Below are 6,835 nucleotides of genomic sequence, written 5' to 3'. Positions count from 1 at the left end.
TTTTAAATAGTGTGGCTTAGTAAGGGTGAATTTCACATTTTAAAAACAAATGTGCAAAATTTAATTGAAACCCTAATTTGTTGCTCGTTTTCCATATTCATTTCTCTTCAACTTCATTCCTGAATCTTAATCATTCAAAGTACTTGAGTGAAAACCAAGAGAGGATGATGATATAAAGTTCAACGTTTGTTAATGGTTTAGGGAAATATGAATTTTTTTTTGCAAAATCCTAAAATAAAAAAAAATCCCAATTTCATTGTTTTCGTTTTTTCCATTGTTGTGAAAGATATATACATTTGTAAATGGTGGCTTGCCATGGTGGCCCGATTCGTGCTGTCGCAAACAGTTGTGGACTGTTAGTCGCGATTTGCATGAGGAGGCGCAAGGATTGCTCACGGTGGCGTGATGGTTTCTATGATTTGTGTTCTATTGTCGCTGCTGACTGATTTGCGTTGTTCTGGTTCACTTTGCAGGTTGTGCGATTTACCATGATGGAAGTGATAGCGGTCTAAAAACTTTTATTTTCATACTTAAATTTGATATCAAAATACACCCTTTATGGCTTAGAATGAGCTTAAAATCAAGTAAAACACATAGTTGAGTCATGTGAGAGTCAAAAGTTGGTTTTAGAGATATTATGCTTGTTTTTATATTGTTTTGCAGTGTTTTAAGATGAATTAGAGATTGAAGTAAAGTCAGGTGGACTTAGACCCGTGAAAGAGGAAGAAAAAAGGATGAAAAGAAGGGTCAAGTGAACCGCTGAGCACCAGAATGGACCTGATACGCGGGGCCCAAGCCCAATGTCTTTAGGCATGTGGGACTTCTAGTCCTATAAATAGTCATGCCTACACTTATTGCAATCACTTTTGAGATAATTGAATTGTTTTTCTGTTGAGAACACTCCAGAGCAATTCTACCTTGAAAGTCAAGGCTAGAGAATACCAAAGGATCTCTTCTGGCCACCTTCCATCTCACACTTCCATTCCTTCATTTTCCATATTCAGCATTTTCTCACTCCTCCACATAAGCCAATCCTCTCACGCCACTCGTTCCAATCCGAAGCTCCTGCGTGGCTTGCGTCAGCACTTGTTTGTCACGCCACATCTTCGGATTTCTCACACCACATACCACATTCATCATTTTCTCATTCGAAGAAACATCATCCTAACTCTAACACATAGTACCATCTTCAGCCACTGATTCACGTCTTTCCACCGGTAAATTTGTTTTACTTGCCTAGATCTACCTTATCATCACCATTGCCTTCCCTTTAACCGAATGTTTTTGATCTTTTCCTTCCATCTCACCGATCCAATCGGTGAAACCTCCCTTTCCACCGATTATAATCATTTCTCCGCCGATCAAACCTGCTTCCGTATTAAACCTCAGTTTTTCTACCGAACAAACCTTTTTGCTCACTTCCTTCCCCTTTCCAACACCAAAACCTAGGGTTCCTAGTCTGGTTGCGTCTTTCGCTTCTTCTCGGTGTTTCAACTCGATCCGCGTCAAATTCTAGACCTCCCCGCCGATCTGCGTTGAAACACCGGGGAGCTCTGGAATTGCACTTACTGACAAGTGCTAAACAGGTTTGGGTCATGTTAACGGATAGGCAAGCGTACCAAATCGTATCAAGTAATAATAAATGGTAAGTCCAAGTATCATTTTCCCAAGAGACTCGAAAGGCCTTATCGTTCGCGTGAATTAAAATCGTAAGACTTGAAAATAAAAATTAATTAATTGATTGTGAGAATAAAATATAAACATGCAAAAGAGAATGATTCAATTGACAAGAAGAAAACAATGGATGAATGGAGTTGTTGGGGGTTTACAATTTCATCTAATCCACTCTCTCTTATTTACTCCTCTTGAATTATTAGCTTGATTAATTAATTGTCATGCAACTTTCTTAGCCTACCCTTAACTTGATCCCTCGGCGAAAAGAGCCTAATACTAATTACTGGCTTGCTATCCCTAGTAATACGCGGGGCCCAAGCCCAATTTCTTTAGTTTAGTATTTTCTTTTACTTGTATTAGAGATGTGTACAATGTGTTAGGCATGTGGTACATTTAGCCCTATATATAGGCATGCTAACACATCTTGTAATCACTTTTGAGATAATTGAATTGTTTACTGTTGAGAATTACTCCAGAGCAATTCTACCTTGAAAGTCAAGGCTAGAGAATCCCAAAGGATCTCCTCTAGCCAGCTTCCATCTCACACTTACCATTCTCTCATTTTCCACATCAGACTTTTCTCTCTCCACCTAATTCCACCGTGCACCATCTCTCTGCGTGGCACGCTACCACGGTTTCCACCAATCCGCATCCGCCACATAGCTTTTCCACTTTGCTCTCCTACATCATCAGACCACACCTTCAGAGAATCATTCCTCCCTCGAAGCCGCACTCGTTTTTCCTCTCCAGCGTCTTCGCTTCCAGTCACACTTCAGAATCATCCTGCACCACTACACAGATCTGCCACCGTAAGTTTCTTCTCAGAGCCATAACTCTCATCTTCACCGATCTACTTCGTAGATCTAGCCTTCATCTACTAGGATTTCCTAGATCCATCACCTTCGGAGCCTTTGACCGATTGAAATCTCACTTCATCACTATTTTCACCGTCGATCTACACTTTTCACCGATGAAAGCCACATTCCACCGATTAATACTCCTTTGCCAACATTTCCTACCGATTAGAACCTTCTTACCTCAAACCCTAGCCTTTTCTTTGGTCGCAACATCCAGACCCTAGGTTCTCTCCGTTTCCGTTCTCCGCTGCGTCTATTGTCGTCTCCTCAGCTCGATCAGTGCCCGACCTATGGTCCTCGCCAGAACGGGTTGTATCACCTAGCCTCCCCTAGCAATTAATACAGCATTATAGAGTAGAAGTTAAATGCAATTGATCGTCCTATCCCTATCCCTAGGTGGTATTTCTTAATCAAGAAATTACTCACCAGTTCATGACATTACTATACGTCCCCGTATCAATAAAGACAAACATCAATTATCGAATGAGTTAAACGATAAAAGCATTAAGCACAAATGAGAACCCAACAATTAACAATCAAAACATATGGAAACCATATAAATAATCAAGAGTTTCAATAAAAAAGAGTATCAAAAGATTACATTGTTTCCCCCAACACCAATAGGGTTTAGTTCACCATTTTCATGGTGAATCTAGATGAAAAATGGATGAAGAATGGAAAAGCAAACCCTATAAAAGATGAAAAGGAGCCTAAGCATCCAAGAGATCCTCTTCAGAGAGTGAAATTAGGTCTGGCCGCCCCTTCTGTAAAAAGCATGATTGTGTGAGGTATTGAGCTTCAAAGTTTTATTGTTGTGTGTACTGTTTACAGGGAATCATGGATGATATTGACTTAATCTTGATAATTGATTGAATTGCATGGGTATGTCATATGATCAAGGCCATGCTTGGAAAGCCCTTACTTAGCCAAATTTTCACCCAAAGGATTTTAAATGATATTCCCTTTTTGAACCTTGACCTTAAATANTATGAAAACCCTTGTTTGAATTGATTTACCTTGAGTTAGGGTTGAGAATAATTATATGTGTTGAAAAGCTTCAAGTTTTGGGTTGTATAGGGAAAGTAAAAGGTGAAAACAAGAGCACTGAGTTCCAAAGAATGAAAAAGAAAAATGCATGAGAAAGAAAAGAAAAGAAGAAAAGAGACAAAACATGTAAAGTGAACTCAATGTAAAAGGAAAAAGGGAAAAAATTGGGAATGAGTGAGATTGGTTAAAAAGAGAGTATGCTTGAACTTTGAATGATGATTTAAACTCTCTTAACTCAAGGATTTTGTATTCCAGAAAAACTAATTTTTCTTGATAGCCCAGCCACAATACAAGCCTTGGAAAAAGTCCTTATGATGACATGTGCATGTGAAGATTTTGATTGTTTTAGATGAATGACAATATTGTTTTATGTGACATGTGAACAGTAGAGAGTAGAGTGACCTTCTAAACACTTGAGAGATTGAGTGAAACACTTGCTTGGTGAGAATTGTTAAATCCATGTTTACATCTATGCTTAGTTGATTGATCATTCATGAACAAAACATCTTTTGGGAAAAGATTGATTATGTGAACTAAATTGGATTGAAAGCATGTATACATCTTTATAGGATTCCACTGAAATTTAAATTGTATAGTAACTTGTCATGAGAAAAAGGAGTTTTGAAAAGTGTGAATTATTTGATGAAAAAGTGGAAAAGCCAAGTTTTGTCTTGTTTGCTTGAGGACAAGCAAAGTTCTAAGTTTGGGGTTGTGATAACGGTCTTTAAATCGTTATTTTCATGCTTAAATTTGATAGTAAAACACACCCTTTATGGCTTAGAATGAGCTTTAAATCAAGTAAAACACCTAGTTTTGTCTTGTGAGAGTCAAAAGTTGATTTTAGCGATATTATGCTTGTTTTACATTATTTTGCAGGGTTTTTAGATGAATTAAAGATGGAAGTGAAGTAAGGTGGACTTAGGCGCCTGGGCGGTTGTCTGTTTTTATTAGCTAGATTCTGTAATCTTTATGTTATCTTTCTGTTATCTTTTTGGGCTTATATATAGCCTCAGTATGAATTAGAAGGGGATTCTTTTGGCAGAGAGAAACGTCCAGAGCTATTCCACCCACCTGGGAGGAGGTTCCTTGGATGCTTAGGCTCCAATCTACCAAGTTTAGGGTTATTTCTTCCATTCTTTCATCATATTTCATCTAGTTTCACCATGATTATGGTGAACTAAACCCTTTGTTGTTGGGGAACAATTTAATCTTTTGAAACTCTCATATATTCGAATTCTCATTTATTTCATATGCTTGTCATATACTTATTTATCAATTGTTGGGTTCTCATCTTTGCTTTAACGCTTTTATTATTTAACTCATTCATTAAAAGTTGTTTGTCTTTATCGATATGGGGACGTACGGTAATGTCATGAAATGGTGAGAAATTCCTTGATTATGCTAATACCGCCTAGGGATAGGGGTAGGACGGTCAATTGTATTTGCTTCCGATCGCATTGCATTTTTGGTTACTAGGGGAGGCTAAGGATAACAAGCTGGTAATTAATAATAGGCTTTTTTCACCAAGGGATTGGGTTAAGGGTAGACTAGAAAGTTTGCATGGCAATTGGATAAATAAGTGGAGTAAATAAGAATAGCAGATATATGAGAGTGAATAAGATGAAATTGTAAACCCTAACAACACCATTCATCCATAGTTTTTCAAAGCTAATTGAATCAACTGCATTTGCAACTTTATTTTTGTTCTTTGCATATAACCACCAAATTAATTCTTTTCTCAAGTCTTACACGATTTGTTTACATGAAAAGTAAGGCCTAAGAGTCCTTTGGGAAGAACGATATTGGGTTTACCAATTATATTACTTGATAACGATCTGGTACACTTGCTAGTGGCTTAACAGCTTTTTAAAAGATTTTTTGTCTAGCACTAACTCGATATCACACAACTGAAAATTAAACCCTTTCTACTCTGAGGAGGAACTATTCTATATTCTCTTGAAATGGCTTTGTCTTCATCAAAGCGACTCAAAATCATCTCAACTGTTGAAAGAGAAGCTAATCCTATGGAATGGATAAGTGACGATGATGTCCGAGAAAGATTCACTCAAGGACCTATAAAGATTATTGCTACTCCAAAGTTCATTGATCTGAATCTATTCGAAAGATAAGGATTTATGTTTCTGATTTGGTTAATATCTCATGATCTTTCGTCTTTGGTTCAACTGAAGGGCTGGTGGTACCCTGACCTTGTGAAAGTATTTTATCATAACTTGAAACTGATAGATGAAAATATTCACTCAAGAGTTAAAGGAGTTGACATTATGATTGACGACAACACCTGCCTAGATATGATTGGTCTAACAGCTGATAATGAGCCCACTCATCTAATACTCTCTCAGGAAAATGATCTATTGAGGAAGAGAGACATTTATAAAGAATGCCTAAGATCGCCTGATGACCATTTTGCTGCAATGAACGGAAGAAGAAGTAACTGAAGGCAACACTATGCACTCTCATGTGTAACAAGGGATTAGTTGGTTCAGTGATGTGATCTGAGTTATGCTAGTCAAAAGTCTGTTGTTTTTTTTTTCCTTTGTATGGCTTAGATTGCCATCTTTTGTGTTTGCTTTTGTTCCTTGTTTGGATCCATCAATGTAATATCCTGTTTAACAAGGAAATAAAAATTTAGTTTGAAGTAAATTCAACTGCTTTAAATTTTGATTAATTGAAATCTGATATGCTGAATGTTGAATGATTCGACGGTGATATGATTCAAGTCGATTATGGTTGATTTGTTTCACATCTTTACATATTGACTTCTATTACTTTTTATCATATTTATTGCATAACTAAAATTCTTGATCTGTAGTAGATCTTTGAAAGGTTTTGCAGGAAAACATTACTTTGGAAACTACAAATGGAATTCAACATCATTGAGGAGCAATGTATTCGACTTAGAAAATAATGCAATCAACTGCTCATAACAGGGTTATAAATTCCAATTATGGAATTTCGTTTTTCTTTCGTTGATTGATTATTTGATCTTGATTATCTACAATTACCTCTTATCTGAATTGATTATGCATATCTTGATTGAGATAATTGTTAATGGATTGGCAAGCGTACCAAATCGTATCAAGTAATAATAAATGGAAAGTCCAAGTATCGTTTTCCCAAGAGACTCGAAAGGCCTTATCGTTTGCCTGAATTAAAATAATAAGACTTGAAAATAAAAATTAATTAATTGGATGTGTGAATAAAATATGAACATGTAAAAGAGATTGATTCAATAGACA

The sequence above is a fragment of the Vigna radiata genome, unplaced genomic scaffold (genome assembly GCF_000741045.1).
Source record: "Vigna radiata var. radiata cultivar VC1973A unplaced genomic scaffold, Vradiata_ver6 scaffold_398, whole genome shotgun sequence".
In the NCBI taxonomy this organism is placed as follows: domain Eukaryota; kingdom Viridiplantae; phylum Streptophyta; class Magnoliopsida; order Fabales; family Fabaceae; genus Vigna; species Vigna radiata.
This window is presented reverse-complemented; position numbering follows the sequence as displayed.